Source organism: Meles meles, chromosome 11, assembly GCF_922984935.1.
Source record: "Meles meles chromosome 11, mMelMel3.1 paternal haplotype, whole genome shotgun sequence".
In the NCBI taxonomy this organism is placed as follows: Eukaryota; Metazoa; Chordata; class Mammalia; order Carnivora; family Mustelidae; genus Meles; species Meles meles.
Genome location: NC_060076.1, coordinates 85270360 through 85291307, shown reverse-complemented (window position 1 = coordinate 85291307; position 20948 = coordinate 85270360). Strand labels below are relative to the sequence as shown.

General features: G+C 39.6%; 1 long non-coding RNA gene across 1 annotated transcript in view; it reads left to right on the top strand.

Annotated features, from left to right (window-relative positions):
* The window catches only part of LOC123952763, a 138390-nt gene that overhangs the window by 20704 nt on the left and 96738 nt on the right, over positions 1-20948 (top strand). Inside the window, exon 2 of the long non-coding RNA XR_006820709.1 lies at positions 10850-10969. This is a non-coding gene — a long non-coding RNA (uncharacterized LOC123952763). The remainder of the gene's footprint in view (positions 1-10849; positions 10970-20948) is intronic.

The window sequence follows — 20948 nt, the reverse complement described above, 5'->3', positions numbered from 1 at the left end:
GAGACTGTCTTTTTTCCATTGGACATTCTTTGCTGCTTTGTCGAAGATTAGTTGACCGTAGAATTGAGGGTCCATTTCTAGGCTCTCTTCTATTCCATTGATCTATGTGTCCATTTTTGTGCCAGTACCATACTGTCATGATGATTATAGCTTTGTAATAGAGCTTGAAGTCTGGAATTGTGATGCCACCAACTTTGGTTTTCTTTGTCAACATTCCTCTGACTATTTGGGGTCTTTTCTGGTTCCATATAAATTTTAGGATTATTTGTTCCATTTCTTTGAAAAAAATTGATGATATTTTGATAGGGGTTGCGTAAAATGTGAAGATTGCTTTAGGTAGCATAGACTTTTTCACAATATTTGTTCTTCCAGTCCATGAGCATGGAACGTTTTTCCATTCCTATGTGTCTTCCTTAATTTCTTTCATGAATACTTTATAGTGTTCTGAGTACAGATTCTTTGCCTCTTTGGTTATATTTATTCCTAGGTATCTTACGGTTTTGGGTGCAGTTGTAAATGGGATCGACTCCTTCATTTTTCTTTCTTCTGTCTTGTTGTTGGTGTATAGAAATGCAACTGATTTCTGTGCATTGATTTTATATCCTGACAGTGAATTCCTGTATGAGTGCTAGCAGTTTTGGAGTGCAGTCTTTTCGGTTTTCCTCTTCAAGTATTGTATCACCTGCAAACAGCAAGAGTTTGACTTCTTCTTTGCCGATTTGGATGCCTTTTATATCTTTTTGTTATCTGATTGCTGAGGCTAGGACTTCTAGAGCTATGTTGAATAGCAGTGGTGATAGTAGACAGCCCTGCCATGCTCCTGACCTTAGGGGAAAAGCTCTCCATTTTTCCCCATTGAGGACGATACTCGCTGTGGGTTTTTCACAGGTGACTTTTATGATATTGAGGTATGTACCCTCTATGCCTACACTGTGAAGAGTTTTGATCAAGAAAGGATGCTGTACTTTGTCAAATGCTTTTTTAGCATCTATTGAGAGTATCATATGGTTCTTGTTCTTTCTTTTATTAATGTATTGTATCACACTGATTGATTTGCGGGTGTTAAACCAAACTTGCAGCCCAGGAATAAATCCCACTTGGTCATGGTGAATAATCCTTTTAATGTACTGTTGGATCCTATTGGCTAGTATTTTGGTGAGAATTTTTGCATCTATGTTCATCAAGGATATTGGTCTGTAATTCTCCTTTTCTTTTTTTTAAAGATTTTATTTATTTATTTGACAGAGAGAGATCACAAGTAGACAGAGAGAAAGAGAGAGAGAGAGAGAGAGAGAGAGGAAGAAGCAGGCTCCCTGCTGAGCAGAGAGCCCTATGTGGGACTGGATCCCAGGACCCTGGGATCATGACCTGAGCCGAAGGCAGAGGCTTAACCCACTGAGCCACCCAGGCACCCTGTAATTCTTTTTGATGGGGTCTTCATCTGGCTTTGGGATCAAGGTGATGCTGGCCTCCTAAAATGAGTTTGGAAGTTTCCCTTCCATTTCTATTTTTTTGGAACAGCTTCAGGACAATAGGTATTAATTCTTCTTTAAATGTTTGGTAGAATTCCCCTGGGAAGCTGTCTAGCCTGGGCTCTTGTTTGTTGGGAGGTTTTTGATTACTGCTTCAGTCTCCTTACTGGTTATGGTTCTGTTCAGTTTTGGTAGTTTTTATGTCTCTAGGAATGCATCCATTTCTTCCAAATTATCAAATTTGCTGGTATATAGTTGCTCATAATTATGTTCTTATAATTGTTTGTATTTCTTTGGTATTGGTTGTGATCTCTCCTCTTTCCTTCATGATTATTAATTTAGGTCCTTTTTCTTTTCTTTTTGATAAGTCTGGCCAAGGGTTTATCAATCTTACTGATTGTTTCAAAGAACCAGCTCCTAGTTTCATTGATGTGTTCTACTGTTCTTTTGGTTTCTATCTCATTGATTTCTGCACTAATCTTTATTATTTTTCTTCTCCTGCTAGGGTTTGGCTTTCTTTGCTATTCTTTCTCCAGCTTCTTTAGGTGTATTGTTAGGTTGTATTCTTGAGACCTTTCTTGTTTCTTGAGAAAGGCTTGAATTGCTATATACTTACCTCTGGGGACTGCCTTTATTGTGTCCCAAAGATTTAGAAGAGTTGTGTTTTCATTTTTGTTTCCATGAATTTCTTCAATTCTTCTTTAATTGCCTGGTTGACCCATTCATTCTTTAGTAGGATGCTCTTTAGCCTCCATGTGTTTGAGCTCTTTCTATCTTTCCTCTTGTTATTGACTTCTAGTTTCAAAGCATTGTGGTCTGAAAATATGCAGGGAATGATCTGTGTGTTTTGGTACCAGTTGAGACCCGATTTATTCTCCAGAGAGAATGTTCCATGTGCACTAGAAAAGAATGTTGCTTTGGGATGGAATGTTCTGAATATATCTGTGATGTCCATCTGGTCCAGTGTGTCATTTAAAGTCTTTATTTCCTTGTTGATCTTTTGCTTAAATGATCTGTCCATTTCAGTGAGGAGGGTGTTAAAGTCCCCTACTATTATTGTATTATTGTCGATGTGTTTCTTTGATTTTGTTATTAATTGGTTTATATAATTGGCTGCTCCCATGTTAGGGGCATAGATATTTAAAATTGTTAGATCTTCTTGTTGGACAGACCCTTTAAATATGATATAGCATCCTTCCTCATCTCATATTATAGTCTTTGGCATAAAATCTAATTTATCTGATATAAGGATTACCACCCCAGCTTTCTTTTGATGTCCATTAGCATGGTGTTGATAAGATAAAATAGTTTAAAAGGGTTAAAATAGGAAAGAGGAAAAGTTTTTTAAATTGAATAAGAAAGAAAATTTTAAAAAGTTAACTTTGAAAGACTTAAGAATCATGGGGAAAAAAACATGAATTCTGTGTTGCATTCCCCTAGCTCTGGAGTTCTGCAGTTCTTCTTGATTGGTGAACTTGGTCTTGGTGGATGTTCTTGCTGATCTTCTGGGGGAGGGGCCTGTTGCAGTGATTCTCAAATGTCTTTGCTGGAGGCGGAATTGTACTGCCCTCGCCAGGGGCCAGGTTAAGTAATCTGCTTGGGTTCATGCTCAGGAGCTTTTGTTCCCTCAACACTTTCCGCAGAGCTTTGGAGGATGGGAATGAAGATGGTGGACTCCTAGTCTCCGACCCAGAGGGGCCAAGAGTTCAGGGCCCCACTCCTCAGTGCGCCCTCAGAGAAAAGCAGTGAATCCCTCCCGTCTCCCTGGTCTCTGGCCACAATCCGAGCTCACCCAGTCTGTGACTAAGCGTTTCTCTTTCTGGCGCACGGCTCTGTTTGGAGTCTCCAAACCCAGCAGATTCCTGCCATGCACTTCCGTGCCACTTCTGCCCGAGGAGGAAGGTGAGTCTCCCCGGATCTGCCAGTTGTGGGGGTCCCTGCTTGAAGAGCAGTGGCCTGACTGTGCCTCAGACCATGGTTTAAGGTAACCCCGAGCTGAGAGCGCACACCTCAGCTCCGTCTCTGTAGCCAGCTTCCCTGTTCTGATACCTGGGAGCTCTGTCACACTCAGAAACCCCTGGTCTTTTTGTGACCCTGTAGGTCCTGTGACCACAGTGTCCCCACAAGGGCTCCACACCCTGCTTACCCTCTGGAGCGATGTCTCTCAGTGGAGCAGACTTCTAAAAGTTCCAATTTTGTGCTCCCCTGCTCTAGGGCTTGCAGGGAGCCAGCCCTTCCCACCGCACTTACCCCCTACAGTCTACCTTCCCAATATTGCCTCAGATTCACTTCTCTGCACATCCTACCTTCCAGAAAGTGGTCAATTTTCTGTTCCTAGAATTGCTGCTCTTCTCTTCGATCTCCTGTTGAGTTTGTAGGTGTTCAGAATGGCTTGATAAGTACCTAGCTGAACTCCTGGGACCCAAGGATATTTCAGTCTCCTATTCCTCCGCCATCTTGCTCCTTCCCCCCTTTTTAAAGATTTTATTTATTTATTTGAGAGAGAGAGAGAGTGTGTAGAAGTGGGGGAAAGGGCAGAGGGAGAGGGAGGAGCAGTTTCCCTACTAAGCAGAGAGCCTTATTCAGGGCTCTATCCCTGGACCCTGAGGTCATGACCTAAACCAAAGTTAGACGCTTAACTGATTGAGCCACCCAGGTGTCCCTGAAGCTTCTAAGAGCTAACCTAAGGAAACAATGTCCTCAGTACCCACCATTTCAGGGATGTTGCAGTGTATCTAAGTGTAAAGCACAGCTTTTAATAGCACACATTCTCATTGTATTTTATCCCAGGACTCTCACCATCAAGGCAGGATGCTTATAGATCATTTTAATTGCCAATTTAAGTGCATTTTGAGTTCACTGATAAACCATACAAGAGAAATGTTGCTTTTCAAATACTGAAGGTATCTCCTTTTTAATTCTTTGTTTGCATTTACTTCTTTTGGATTAGTTTTTATTGAAAAGAGTTACAGTTATTGTGGTGGGCATTTCATGATGTTTATAATTGTAGAATGACTTATATTGTATGCCTGAAAGTAATCTGTCAGCTATACTCCAATTAAAAAGGGAAAAAAAAGAAAAAAAAAGTATAGTTAGCCTGAAAAAGGTATGTGAAATGTTCTTTCCAAAAAGGCTTTCTTAAAAACAAACAAATGAATTCTTAGAAATTAGTATAAAAAAGACAAATATTCTTCCAATATTAAAAGAAAGGAAATTTGAAAGTCAAGGTTTTACTCTATTAAATTAACTTCTAAAAATATGATGGATTAAACTCCCAGACTCTTGGACAGGGTTACCATAACATCTATGATGAAATCAGAAATTTTTATAAAGGGAAAAATAGTCCTGGTTCCAACTTGGTAGCTCTCTTTGACTTTCTAGCTAACATAGAGAAATAAATATGACTGATTGCTCTGAGGAATCTGTTGTCTCAAGTCAGCTAAGAAGCACATCAATCAATTATTCTTGGATGTTTTAAAAAACGTGCTTTAGACCCACTTTTTAAGGAAACATATTGAGACATCTGGATTCCTTTGCCTTTAGATTTGGCAACTATTTTGGTCTCTTTTCACTTGAAAAACTATTCATCTGATCATAATGTCTCAGTACTTTTGAGTGTTTACAATAAAAATAATTGACACCCATTGCACCCCTTTCTGACAGGGATGGGAGCCACCCAGATGGCCACCCCCAGGTTAAGCAGGTCACCTTGCCTCTGCCTTTGTATTGTGTTGCAGCTGGGTGAGCTCACTAGTGTCTATTTCCAAGGAATGGTCATCCTAATCCATCTATGCTAAAAGCATTGATTAGATCTTCCTTCTCTAAGAAAGTTGCCTTTCAGGTACAGGAGTGAGAAGATAAGTAGTTATAGGCATAAAGGTCAACAAATCTGTTTTTAAGACAGGACTGACAACCAGCTGCAAGCACTAAGTTCAACCTACACGTGTGTACTCTAAAATCAGTTCTGACTCATCCGTTCTGTCTGCTTGGCACCCCTGTTTACAGGACGCCTTCAGCCTGCTCCTGGAGCAATGGTTTTGGTAAATAGCTTACCGTTTTCGACAGGGTGGATGAAAAAGGACAGCCTGATCTTGGTTGATAAAATGTGTACCGTGCTGAAGGCATATTTTGTAAAGTCTTGAGCAATTATTTAAAATGTCTGTGTGTGTGTGTGTGTGTGTGTGTGTGTGTATGCGCGTGAGCTCACTTTCTGTGCTAGGTAATGATTCATGTTCTGAGGGTGTGTTTTTCTCTCTTAAAGAGCTGGCAGCCAGCCGCCCTCTCAGAAATGGGAAATTTCTTGAGCTAATTTGGACATGCAGGCTACGGTTTTTACACCACAAAGCTGTAACTCTTTGTCCAGACAGCGCCGCCAATTATCTGTGAATATCCCTATTCAGGAGAGACTTAAAAAGCCAAAGACACAAAAAAGCCGGATCTTTTTGCCTGTTTTGCATACAAACATTCAGGGTGATTGTATGTTAATATCTACTTCTGAAGCAGAAAGGAGTTAAGGGGATGACCCGATTCTCTTAGTAAGGAAAATACAACTATCATCCATTTTCTGAAAATTTGCTCTTGGGTTCAAGTGCAGGCTGGAAGGTGAGAACTTTTGGATTAAACCCAGCATAATAAGGTTTCCACCAAAGAATCTACTCTTTCTATATCTTAGTTTTTCCAATCTGTCCAACAGGCATTTACTTCCCGCCTTACAGGAAAATAAAGCCTCGGTAATTGGTTTGGAGTTACACATCCGGACACATGCATTTGTGCTGTTCAAGGGGCTAAGCTCTGGGGCACCACGTTGCTGTGGACCCTTTTCTTTGCCACCAGTGTCCTTATTCCCTTGTGGTCCCCACACTACTTACTGGCCCAAAAAAGATCCTGTCTCTGTGGTGAGCATCCAGGGGAAAATTGTATGGCACGTCCAACCGATTTCACCAGAAAGCAGGCAAAAATGAAGGCAGGTTTTGTGAAAGTTTCATTCTGTATTTTCTGTACTATGAGAAGACAGAATTTTCTCCGAGGGCAAAAAGATGCAGGATTGAGCCCAGAGTGACCTGTTAGAAGAATTGCAAAGAGGAGAGGTAGAGAGGTGTTAGCATTCACTCTTCTGAGGGTCTTTAAAACAGACAGGCAAATAAAACAAGGAAAAAGTGTGGCTCCCAAATAGAGGCTGGAGGATTGGTCTTGTCACTTTTTTAGAGGTCCTTTTAATTTACAGCATGCTGGCACGAGGTATTTGGTCTGCCACCAATTAACTTGCAGTGTCAACCTACGTGCCAAGCTGTGTAGCACGTGTTGGGAACTCAAAAGTGTGTAAGAAACAATTTTTGTTCTCAAGGTCTTCTTAACCTCCCCGGGGGAGAAATACATACAAATAATTACAATACTATGTGATAAGTGCTAGACTAGCAGCAAAAAAGCAAAAAACCAAAAACAGAAAACAAGCTCTGTGTGCTATGATTACAAATTTTGCCTGAGGTGGTTGGCGCTGGAGAAATAATATCTGCACTTGACCTTGAAGACCGAGTAGGAGTGAGGCAGGGGAGGCCATTGTAGGCAGAGGGGAGAGAGCATGGACCAAAGCCTGAAAGAGTGGCTGTCAGTGGAGGATGAGGAGTATTTTAGAGAGGACAGAGTAACTTTTGAGGTTCAGACAGCCCCCGGTCTCTAACCCTGCTCAGTCTGTGGCTGTTAATTGGATGTGTGATTTGGGGCACGTTACTTAGCCTCTGTGAGCCTCAGTTTCTAAATCTGTAATGTGGAGGCACGATGATCTCTCTGGCAGGGCTGTTGTGAGAATTAGAACAACCAGTCCAAAGGGCTTGGAACAGTGTGAGGACAGAGTAAATATGCAGTAAATGGTCACTGTTATTCTGTCTTCTTGAACAGGCTGCCATTGTGTCTTTGGACCTGCAGATCATTCAGAATGTCAGGATCTGATCCTGGGAGGGGTTTCTCAATATCAACCATCTGTAAAATGGAAGGAGCACCTACTTTCAGGGTTGTTTTGAGGTTAGAGCTAACGTTAAACATAGGTGCAATTAGGGGCCTTGATAAACAGTAGATACTATCATTACCATTCCATTACAACAACACTTCTCTCTCAAAGGCCAAAATACATGTATATTTTCTATATACTCATATTGAAAAAATTCTGAATCTGGCTGTATATAGAAGTGTACCTTCTGCTAAAGCAGAGGCTAAATCAGAAAATCACATTTGAAAGTATGGTATCTCTCCCCCCAAGGGTGATGTGTCACGTTAATGAATGTGTTTTGGTGTGAGTTGGTATAAATAGTCACCCAAGCATGTTTGTTTTTCCACTTCTGTGTCCTATGCCAAGCACTGTACCGGGCACCCAGGACATGTTTAAAGAAATACTTGCTACGTGAATAAATGGGTAACTCTCTAGCTGGTTTGGTTAAACACAGTTTTTGTTTTTAAAGGAGGGAAACAATTTTAGATCCTGAAATTGCTTTTTTAAAAAAGCCAAGTTCCTAAACCATTTGAACAATTGAACATGTACTGATTCATGTGGTATCAGCTTGTGGGGAGGATCATGCTGTTCTAAAAGCTTTGTTTGCTGGGAGGATGCATTGGTCCAACCAGTCATTATAACTGCAAACAGTTATTATGTCTATGATTATTATTATGACATTTCTAATAAGTATTATTGTAGAGGCCAACCTAATGTTATGTCAATAAACCAGGACTAGAATATCTTACATGTTCACATCATACTTTTTCTTCCTGAACAATATTTAGATATTAGAAATGGTAGAAACTCCAGTATTTTTTATTTTCCCAAAGAAACCTCTTTACCTTTTACCCCTGCCCAATTGTGTCATGCCTCTGAGAGGTCACATTGCTACTGTTTTTTCCAGTTTTAATTATGCATAATAATAAGGAAAATAGTTACATGTAGGCTGGTTCAATCTTGTGAAAATTGCACTCACTCTCTGACTGCAAAATGCTGGATGTCAGAGAGAAAAATCAGCCTGGACGCACTTGTACCTTCTTATCACACAATGCAGCCACAACCTCAGAGTAAACATGCTCTCTTCCATCCGCTTCCAAGCAGAACCGTACCCAAGTTACGCCATACAAAATCACTCCTTTCTTATTTTTGAAGTAGGGCAGGAAGAGAATTCACAACTTGGCTTGAGAATGTATCTGTTCTTCTTTTTTTTTTTTTTTAAGATTATTTATTTATTTGAGAGAGAAAGAGAAAGAGTGGGAGAGAAAGAGAATGAACAGGGGTAGGGATAGAGGGAGAGGGAGAAGCAGGCTCCGTGCTAAGCAAGGAGCCTGATATGGGACTCTATCCCAGGACCCTGGAATCATGACCTGAGCCAAAGGCAGACGCTTAACCAACTGAGCCACCCAGGTGTCCCCAAAATGTATCTGTTTTTTAAGAACTTATTTTCTGGTTCACATTTTTTTGGAGAGATTTTATTTATTTATTTGAAAAAGAGAGAGAGCGTACATGAGTGGGAGTGGAGGGGTAGAGGGAGAGGGAGAAGCAGACTCCCTGCTGAGCAGGAAGCCCAACATCGGGCTCAATCCCAGGACCCTGAGATCATGAGTTGAGCTGAAGGCAGACGTTTAACCGACTGAGTCACCTGCATGCCCCTCTGGTTCACATTTTAAGTAAAAATTTCTAATATGACACATTTAGTTTAGATCCTCTTATTTGTTCCTCAGGAGAAAAGGAAAGAAAATATACCTAACCAACAATCTTTTTGTTTTTACCAGTTATTTGGTCTAGATTTAGAATTCTTTAGTTAATGGAGACTTTGAAAACCTATTCCTTTATATATTTGAAAACTAGGGAATTTAGGGAGAATTGACCCAATAAATTGATTTTTTTTAAGTGTTTATTTATTTATTTGACAGAGAGAGACACAATGAGAGAGGGAACACAAGCAGGGGGAGAGGCAGGCAGAGGGAGAAGCAGGCTTCCCACAGAATAGGGAACCTCATGTGGGGCTCAATCCCAGGACCCCAGGATCATGACCTGAGCTGAAGGCAGACACTTAATGACTGAGCCACCCAGGCACCCCCACTAAATTGAGTTTTAAGAGGCCCCTGGCTTGTTCTCAAACTTGTACCTTCTTTTAGTTGAGACCTTTGATATTTTAGGTATTGCCTTTCAGGTTCATAGTCATCACTATTCGAAGCTGACATGCTCATTCATTCATTTCACCGTTGTCATTGATTCATTGAGCAGCTACAATTAGGTTGAACATATAAAATTACTATTTTTGTAGATAAAAAAAAAGGACAACTCAATGTTCAATCTCATAAATATTTATTGAGGACCTACCACGTGAGAAGCAATTAAGATTCAATTGTGTAGGGAACCTAATGCAAGAGATTCCAGTAGAATACCAAACAACAGCTTTCAGAGATTCACTCTACTGATTTGGTACAATTGTCTATTGGCAAACAATGTTTTATATGGCACTTAATTTTTTTGAAAAGTTGCCAGGTTTGCCAATCTTGCAGTTAATTTGCCTGGTCAACAGAATTGAACAAAATTATCCTTAAGTTTTTCTGGTTATAAAGGAAAAAAGGTGTACATAATTATTGAAAACAAATGGTTGAATAATATGGAAGTCTATAAAATAAAAACTGAAAGTTCTTTCCTTACAGCCTGGAGTAAACTGTGCTAACAACTTCTATTTTATTCCAGATCACTCTCTCTCTCTCTCTCTCTCTCTTTTTTTTCTTTCTTTATTTTACATGTGAAATGAAATCTGTAGCTTTTTTTTAATCACTCAGAATGATATCATGACAGTTGTCCATACAGAGCGCTTCACTTCTGAAATCAAGACGAGTCATCATGTCTGCTCAGTAATCTTTTTAATAGTCACTTTCCACATTTAATTGCTTTTTAATTGAGTACTTTTCAAAATTCATTTTGATTGTGGTGATTGCCCAAAAACATTAAAAGAAGGCTTATAGTCTGAAAACACTTTCATTTAAAACCATCTTTTAAAGGAACATAAGGTACATGCAGCAACTACATGATTTTAGCACAGTGGGTTGAAAACAATACAAAAATAGTCATTCAAATGCCTTATCTCTAACCAACTTAGAATCCTCAAAAAAAAAAAAAGGAAAGGAAAGAAAAAGAAAGAAAGAAAGGGAAAAAAGCAACAACAACACCCAAAACCCAAAACCAAACTAGGCTTCCTTCCGGGGGTGGGGATGGGAGGCAGGGAGGGGAGATGTGCCGGGGAAGACATAAAATGATATTGGTGCTTTCATTTTTCTTTTATTGGGATATAGCTGATATATAACATTATATTAATTGCTAGTGTGCAACATAATGATTTAGCATTTGTATTGTCTCACCTTAATTTTAGAAATGAAGACAATGAACTTTGAATTTCTACATGGAAGTTCACAGTCTCCAAATTTTTCTTAAACCTCTGCCATCTTATACCACTTACTTGCCGGATGAATCTGGGAGACCAAATGAGAAGGTAGTGTACAAATGTTAACAGAATATATCTGAAATAATGTGTTATGCTTAATTTAACCACCCTTTCCCCCTCTGGACATAGTTGTAGTTGAATATAACACATATATATGGAATAGAATCATATTTTCTGCTAGTAAAAGTTCTGGCTCCTGGGGCAGGCATAAATATGCCAGGATTTTAATAGGTTTCTACAAAAAACATTGACTTCCAGGGGTTCCACCAGCTAACCCGCTGGAGAATACTGGCACAGTTGCAAGGATTTTGTGCCACAGTCAAAAGGTTTGCTGTTCCTCTGAAATGAAGAAAGAGATTGGACTGGGTGATCCTGAAGGGTTCTTTTCAAGAACATTTAGTTCTTGGGCTTCTTTGCAAAGCTTTCAGTATCCCATACCCCAGAGACAGAAAGAGCAAAATCTAACCCCTACAAATACCAGTTTACTGGGACACCCAAGTATTGATGCCATTGCTAGTAAGGTGCTTTTTTGGGCGTGGGGACACATCTATTTTGCATCTTCCAAACTACAGATGTATTTCTACTTGAGGAAAAAATAGTATGCACTTGGTCTTTTCAACTTGAACTACAAAAACATTTGCTCCTTTTTTTCTTTTATATTGCAAGCTCCGCTAGTGAACCTAAAATGTTATGGAATTCGATTTAGTGAAATAGTAACACAGATAAAGAGTTATGCATTTTGTACCAGATTTATACCAAATTGTGCATCTGTACCAAAAATTACAAATTATGAATACTATCTGCCTAGAGAAAGGCATTTCTTGGGGCATGGAATGTGAACATGAAAGTCTCAGGAAAATACAGGGTTTTGTTCTTTCTCCACCTCCCCATTGTATGTGAAAAGCTGAAGTATAAATCATTCAGGACAGATCGATATGTGTGGAAATCTTACTTTTTTATCTATTGAAATGATCAATGAAAATGCTTTAAAGTTGCCTAAGACAAAATGATTTTTTTTTTAAATGCATAATTTCTTTGGCGGTATAATATTAGGAGCTGGCTGTAGCCCTATTCTGTTTTCTTCTCTTTTGGCTCCCCCCCCCCCCCCCCGCCTTTTTTTCTTTTCTGTGGCTGGGAGAAGGAGAAGTTAAGAAATCGTTACCCTTCCCATTGCTAAGTGGTCAAGTGTTGTCATGTTTTGCAGATAGAAATCTGGGTAGAAGACTCTAGGTGCTCAGCTTGAATTACTCTTAAGTCATTTTATACTGATGAGTGATTTTTATGTGGGAGGGCCTCAGACTGCTTTAAGTCTGCGTTTCTACCTCTGGAAAATATTTAGATGATTGCCTGAAATGGTTTAAAAAAAAAAGGGTCTTTTATTTGTAGATCTGGGAAAATTAAACCAAGACAGGGTGATCAGACTATTTCTTTTTTTTTTTTTTAAGATTTTATTTATTTATTTGACAGACAGAGATCACAAGTAGGCAGAGAGGCAGGCAGAGAGAGAAGAGGAAGCAGGCTCCCTGCAGAGCAGAGAGCCGGATGTGGGGCTCCATCCCAGGACTCTGGGATCATGACCTGAGCCTAAGGCAGAGGCTTTAACCCACTGAGCCACCCAGGCGCCCCCAGACTATTTCTTTATAAAAGCTATGAGGCACATTCCTTTATTATTAGCACATAGCATTTCTTTGCAAAAAGTATGCCTGTATTTATTGTAGAAAAATCCCAAACCACAAAATAACCCATAACCTATGGCTAGAGGCACTGGGAAAGATTACCATAATAACATTTTAGAATCTAGCCTTCCAGTCTTCTGAGTATAAGTGAATGTATGCAGCAGAATGCTTAGAAAGTCAACTAGTGAAGAACCTTCTCTGCTGGGAGGGTTCATTGCCTTTAAGACCTGAAAAGAGAAGTTGCCAGTTCTGAGCTACCGGTGGGCAATCCCTAAACCCATCTATTGTGCTTAGAGGATTAGTTCAGGTTGGACCTCCCGACTTTATGTCCCAGAAGGTAAAATCAACTGTTCCTTATTGGAGAGAGTAAAAGGAAGAGTGGCTGAGCCCTAAAGCAGAAAGAGGAGGCAGGGAAGTGGCTGTGTGCCCAAGGAAATCAGAAGAGCTCCGGTCTGGTCATCAGGAAGACTGAATTTAGATACTGAGCACTGTGTGACCCTGGTTGCATTGCCAACCTCTCTGGGCACCAGTTTTCCCATTTATGAAATGAAGGGATAGCAGATAAGGGAGAATGGAATGTGGGAGAGAGAAGATAGAAATATCTTAGGCAGGGGTGCCTGGGTGGCTCAGTCAATAAAGCAGCTGACTCTTGACTTTGGCTCAGGTCATGATCTCAGGGTCCACGCTCAGCAGGGAGTCTTCTTAAAGTTTCTCCCTCTCCCTCTATCTCTACCCCTTCCCCCTCATGCACACACTTTCTCTGTCAAATAAATAAATAAATCTTTTTAAAAATTAAGGCATACTTCCTAGTTAATTGGAAAGATTGGCCTGAGAAAGAACTATATTTCTAAACTGAGTGGTGGTGGGTAAGTGGGAAGAGATGAGGAAGGAGAATATCTTAATAGAAGGTTTGGATAAAATTTGGATCTCATTTAATTTCTTCATTCAAGATCTAGATCTGTGCTGTCCAATATGGCAGCCTCTAGCCACGGTGCAATGACTGAACGTGCAAAACATGACTAGTCTGAATTGAGATGGGTCGTAAGTGTAAAAGACACGCCGGACTTTGAAAATTTAGTACCAAAATTGTAAGATATACTCTTAATAATTTTAAAATAATGATCCAGTGTTGAAATGACAGTATTTTATCATATTAAATAAAATATACTAAGAAAATTTATTTTACCTGTTTCTTTTTAATATTTTTTTAATGTGGCAACTAGGAAGTTTTAAATTACGCATGGGGCTTGTATTCTATTTCTATTGGACAGTGCTCATCAAAGATGTTAAGCTAATGGAATGCACTTTGGGAAAATGTGCGATCGCTAACCTGTACGTGGATATAGGAGATGTTACAGTTGTAAGAACGGTCTACTAGAATAAGTGTCATTAGAAACCTAGATATTTTGGGATGCCTGGGTGGCGAGTCATTTAAGGGGTTACCTTTGGTTCAGGTCATGATCCCAATTAAGACCCGAATCCGGGTCCTTGCTTGCCAGGGAGGCTGCTTCTCTCTCAGCCTGCTCTACCTGCTGCTTCCCCTGCTTGTGCTCTATCTGACAAATAAATAAATAAATAAAATCTTAAAAAAAAAAAGAAAAAGAAAAGATACTTCACAGATAAGAGAAAAGCAGGAAAATGGGAATAAGCAAAACACTTGAAGGGGAATAATGGTAACAGGTTTACAACTCTGAATGTAAACTCCTGCATAACAAAGGAGGTAATCTGCAGGGAAACTTGCTGGAACCACACCCCTTTTGTAGTGACTATTTTATCTGTGCCTTTTGCAGACATTCTGAAATACAGTTAGGCAAGAGGGGAAGAAATGAGAACTGGTTTACAAAGCAGTTTATAGACTTCATAGGCTGAGCTCACACCACGGAAAGGAGTTAGTATGTGCAATAAGTGATTACAACTTCTCTGACAAGCTGAAGGCATTTGTTAAATCACAACTCATATTCCTGGGAAATGTTCTTTACTTTGTACAGATGAATCATATACTTTCTGAAAGTAGTACACTTACTGTACATCCCCTCAGTTCAGTCCTACTAATTAATTCAGGTAGCCAAGTAGGGTCAGATTTCATGGTAACATGATGCCCTAAAAGGACACCAAAAATGTCCTGAACACCATATCCAATGGCTTGTGAAGTCTTTGTAAATTGCAGAGGGCCGCTTGACAGAAATAACCTTCTCTTTGACATTTTCTTCTGTATCCCCTCCTGGGTACTATGTCAGAGTCTGGTCATGGTTCTGACCGTCTTGGCAGGGAGGGAGCTCAGAGTCAGTTGAAGAGCCAAGGTTCAAGTGCATAGTGAGTTCTCAATAAATGAGAGCTATTGTGTCTTTTTCCTGAATATTTTCTTTCACCCAAAACCTAAATTAAAGCTTTCTCCTCTCCATGTGCCCTAGGATCGTATCTACCGCTTTAGTGATAGAAAACCATGAATGCCATACCTGAACTCCTCTTCGGAGGTACAGTGTAATCACTGTGGACATTCTCCTGGCCTGGGATTCTGGATAACACACAGATGTTTCTTTGTCCCATATCTTCCTCTGAGACCTCATGTTCCCTCTCCATTTTTGCCAGGCCAGCTTCACAGATGTATGCCTGGATCTTCATACCACCTGTCCTTACAGCCTTGCCCACCCCAGTGCTCTGGGAACACTCAGAGGCCACAACGCTAACAAATCCCAACTCTGGCTTCGTTTTGGGTTTGTGTGGGAATTCTGGGAGACCACGAAAGTTTGATGACCAGATAAAGATAACTTTCCTTTTTTTTTTTAGAGATTGCTTTACTGGGCCGCCTGGGTGGCGTGATAGGTTAAGTCTGACTCTTGGTCTTTGCTCAGGTGGTGATGTCAGGGTCATGAGATTGAGCCCAGAGTTGGGCTCCACACTCATCGTGGAGTCTGGTTGAGACTCTCTCTCTCTCTCCCTCTGTCCCTTCCCTACATGCTCTCTCTCTCATGTCTCTAAAATAAATAAATAAATCTTAAAAATAAATTAATAAATAAAGACTACTCTACTGAGGCATGATTGACCTACAAAGCTGTACATATTTGTATACAACTTTCTGTAATCAACAAAAAAGCGAGAGAGGTTACGTTGATAGTCTTCAGCTTTGGGTCTTTTGGAGGTCATGTCACCTCCATGACTCCCTTCCTTCATCTGTAGGATGAGTGATCTGGACTTGATCTCTAAACTTTCCAGCACTTAGATACTGAGCTTCTAGAATGCAATAGGCATGGAGAGGAAAGCATGGGCTCATAACATTCTTCTAAGTTTTCAAGGGGAACAGTGTTACTTGAAGCAGGATAGTGGGAATATATTCGCTTTCTCAGAAAGTTCACATTAAGGGTAAATTTCAGTAGTTGTAACAAATCGATACCAGGTGAGCAAAAGCTTGCCATTCCTGACTCTTCCGTGTATTTGTTCCTATTTTTGCTACTGAACTCATTATTTATCATAAATCATGTGGTTTATTAATCATAAAAATCTTGCTGATTTAAAATTTTCTCTATTAACCAAAAAAGCTTTATCTGCTTGTTAAGAAGTAAACAAATCCTTAATATATGCCCATCGTAAAAAAATTCAAACAATGGAGAAAATGAAAAAAATCCAGGAAAAACCAAATGACCCAAATCATGATCCTCCAGAAATAATACTTTTTAGAATTTTGTTTAGGATCCTACTGTGTTTGACCTTCCCTAAATGAGACCAAACTATAAATGCTCTTTTGTAACCTGCTCTAAAAAAATCTTAAATATATTGTAGATATCTTTGTTCAATAATGACTGTTGATCTAGAATAACCTTTTGTAATGGCCATATTCCATTGTACTGCTATATTATAATACATTATTTATTCCTTTCATGATGGACATTTACATTATCTTTAATTTCCTACAGTTATAGACAGGACTGTGATGAATGTGAAGCCATACCTAATCTTACAAACGTATTCAAACACACTCAGATATAAAGAACAGACTCATTTTTTTAAACAGGTAATTAGGAGGCAGCCTGTAAATACAATTTGATCATCAGCTTGTCACTGCAATGCCACAATTCCTGATTTGCAAAAGATTAATGCATTGTAACCATTATTTTCCTGAAGGGTGGAAACTTACCCTTAATCACTGGATCTAAAAATTCATTTCATGCTATTAGAGATCAGAAGGTAATCTACAGTATCCTTTCCCCAGCTGAAATGATTGTAGTTATTTCTAATTAAACCATCCCTGATGGACATGATAAAACATGTCCTAGCTTCTCATTTCATTTCATTTGAAGGTTCACTGTCATTCATGCTAAAAGCTCTTTGTTTTACTTAAGTCAAAAATATCTTTGACTTGGGCTGGCACCATCTCTTCTTGATAATCATTGAAGGGCATGGGTTGGATGAGAAAAACTAGAAGCCAACCATTCCTACAAATTGAGAATTTTTAACTTAAAAAGAAAATCTGACATCTCAAGCAGATTAAAGCAGTGTGTATGAAGTCATTTAAAAAGAATTTTTTGAGAACAATTCCTCTTCAACCCTGTACTTCATCCAGTGTCTGGGGCATACTGTGCACTCATTTGTTGCTGAAGAAATGAATGTATGAACTAATGAAGCCGCTTGTGGTTTGTAACTTAAATATTGGCAAATATCTGAACTGGTAGAGCCGCTTATATCTATAATTAGAATAATCCATATGAATTACCATACAATTGTGTTTTCTGTACTTACTCATGGGGCGAATGTTTTCCACTAAACATAACTCACTGGTTTTATCATTCTCAGGATCTGTGGTTTATGGAAAGCATGAGCAAGCTGTGTTCTCTGGGCTAAACTTAGTCTGCTGCCTGCATTAGTATAGCCCACGAGATGAGAATGACTTTAAAAGCATTTTAAAATGGTTTAAGACAACCAAAGGAAGAATGATGCTTTATGACAGGTGACAATCACCTAAGATTTGAATTTCATTGAAAGGAAATTTCACCATGACATTTTGTAATGTCTCACGGTTACTTTTGTGCTAACTATAAAGACGAGTGGTCCATAAAGCCTGAAATAATTGCTATTTGGCCCTTTACCAAAATTTTTGCTACTCCTAGTTTAGGTTTGTCTTAGGTTGGGCTGCTGTAAGAGAATATCTTAAACTGGGTGGCTTATAACAACAGACTTGATTTTGCACAGTTCTGGAGGCTGGGATGTTCAGGAGACCCAGTTTGAAACTGCACGGGCAGTTTCAATGTTTGGCGAGGGAGGGCTTTCTGGTTTGTAGATGGCTGTCTTGCCTCTGTGTCCTCACAAGGCAGAAGGGTGGAGGGAACGTTCTGGAAGCTCTTTTATAAGGACACTAATCCCACCCATGAGTGCTCCACTTTCAAGACCTGATCAGCTCCCCAACACCCCAACTTCTAACACCTTCACACTGGAAGTTAGGATTCCTCATATGAAGCTTGGGACACAGGAACATTCAATATAGAGCAAGGTCCAAAACTATTTCTTGGGTGTGGAGGAGGGTATTGCTCATCTAGCAGCAAGAATACTTTTGGGTTACTAGCCTTATGGAATGTTAGGGCAATGTACTAAAATGACAGGTAACTAGGCAAAGACAAGTCACGAAGCAGTATGCCTATTTTGTCAACAATTTGAAAATAATGGTGGTAACATGTTTTCTTTTCTCTTTAACCCTCTCTAATTGAGGAGGGCAATCTTATGCAGTGCAAAATGTTATTTGAGAATACATCAACACAACAGAGTTTCTAATGGCAGGATTGCTTAGAACTGCCTTAGATAGGGCCTAATGGTTCACTTGTGACTCTTCTGGCTGTTGTCCGCCCCCCTGGTCTTACAGGCTAGGATACTAATGGTTCTTCAAATAGCCTGAGGCATGATTTTAACATTTGTACTCTTTTGAACTTCTGTGGAATATCAAAGGGGTTTAATCTGTACTCTAATGTAGGAAATTATTGAATTCTTCTACATGTTTTAGGTTTGAGATTTTATTTTTATTACTTTCTTTTTCTTCTGTAGCCCAAACACTCATTTGTACCAGGCTCCTGAGTGAAACCAAGGATTTCACTAGGAAGTGAATAGTTCAATTATTGTTATTGGTGTAACTCTGATTATAAAAGAAAGAGAGGGATGCCTTGGTGGCTCAGTCAATTAAGCTACTGCCTTTGGCTCAGGTCATGATCCCAGGGTCCTGGGATTGAGTCCTACATTGGGCTCCCTACATAGCGGGGAGCCTGTTCTCCCTCTGCCTGCTGCTCCCCCTGCTTGTGCTCGCTGGCTCTTTCTCTCTCTCTCTGACAAATAAAAAAATACAATCTTTAAAAACATTTTTTTTTTAAAATAAAAGAAAGAGAAATGATCTTATATTCACATATATCCTCTATCCTTGAGTTTCCTTCACTCATTTTTAATACAATATCAAGTTTTCCTCTCAACTTTAACATGGATCATTTTTTTTAAAGAAACAAGTAGTAAACTGATCAATGTATCTATGTATCTATGTATGCATCTATGTGTGTATGTATGTATGTATGTATCTATTATCTATTCATGATCTATCGCTTTATTTTAAGGAATTGACTTACGAGTTTGTTGGGGCTGGCAAGGCTAGAAGTCCAGTAGAATTTGGTGTTAAGAGTCTCTAATCTGAAGGGAGTCTGGAGACAGAATTCTCTTTTTCTTGGGGGATCTCAGTCCTTGCTTTTAAGGCCTTCAATTTTTGGATGAGTCTTACCTACATTAGGGAGATAATTTGCTTTACTCAAAGTCTATTGATTTAAACAAGCATCTAAAAAAATACCTTCACCTCGACATCTAGACTGGTGTTTGACCAAAGAACTAGGTACTGTAACAGCCAAACTGACATGTAAAATTAACCATTACAACTCTATAAATGAAATAAACACAAATAGATGTGTTATACAAATATATAAAAATAAGTATAAATGTACATATGATACATGTAACACTTTTCTCTTTGATTAATTATGCCAAATTCAGTTTTAAATTTAAAGGCAGCTTGACTTTAAAATCCTGAGAGTGTACAGCACTCTTGTGATACTGAATCTTGATTCCTTAGGTTCTTTTACAGTTTGGGTTTATTTGCTTGCCCAGATTCTATGGTTGATATGGTAGTGTGGTGGACAGAATAATGATCCCTAAAGATGTCCACATTCTAATCCTGGAACCTGTGAATATGTTACCAACCAGGGCAAGAGAGAGTTGAAGTCACAGATGAAATTAAGGTTGTTCATCAGCTGACTGTAGAATAAGGAGATCATCTAGATTGTCTCAGTGAGTCCACTGTAATCACAAGCCCTTAAATGTGGGAGAGAGAAGCAGAAGAGGACGTCAGAGTGATAGGGTGTACTGTGGACTGAAGCGAGTGCCCCCAAATTTATATGTTGGAACTCTACCCCACTCAGTGTGGTGGCATTTGGAGATGGGGCCTTTGGGAGGTAAGTAGGGTTAGAGTTCAGGAGGGTAGGGCCCTCATGATGGAATTAGTGTCCTTATGAGAAGAGACACCAGGGAACTTGGTCTCTCTCTCTCCACCATGTATGGACACAGTGAGAAGGTGGTTATCTCCAAGCCAGGAAAAGAGCTCTCACCCATCCCTGCTGGTACTCTGATCTGGAATTTCCAATCTCCAGAACTGTGAACAAGTACACATACATTGTTAAGCCACTCAGTGTAGTATTTCACTGTAGCGCCTGAACTGACCAACATGGGATGTGAGAAGAACTTGACCCGTTGTTGCTGCCTTTGAAGACAAAGGAAGGGGACCATGAGCTTAAAAAAACATCAGGCAGTTCTGGAAGCTGGAAAAGTCAAGGAAGCAGATTTTCCCCAGATCCTCCAGAAAGGAACTCAGCCCACTAGCCCCTTCATTTTCACCCTGGAAGACCCATTTCTGACTTCTGACCTAGAGACCTATACAATACCAGATTTGTGTTGTTTTAAGCCACTAAATTTGTAGTAATTTGATACAGCAGCCATAGAAAACCAATGTTGATACTAAGGATCAGATAGGCAGGGTTGAGTACTTAATATATCAACAAATTCAAGTATATCAAAATTCAGGCCATTGTTGGGGTGCCTGGGTGACTCAGTCAGTTAAGTGTCTGCCTTTGGCTCAGGTCATGATCTTGAGGTCCTGGGATTGAGGCCCGCGTTGGGCTCAGCAGGGACTCTGCTTCTCCCTCTCCCTCTGCAGCTCCCCCTGCTTGTGCACTATCTCTTTCTGTCAAATAAATAAAATCGTAAAAAAAAAAAAAAAAAATCAGGCCATAGTTACTAGAACTAGAGGTAAAGATGCTTTAGGAATTTTGCAAGCAGGGCAC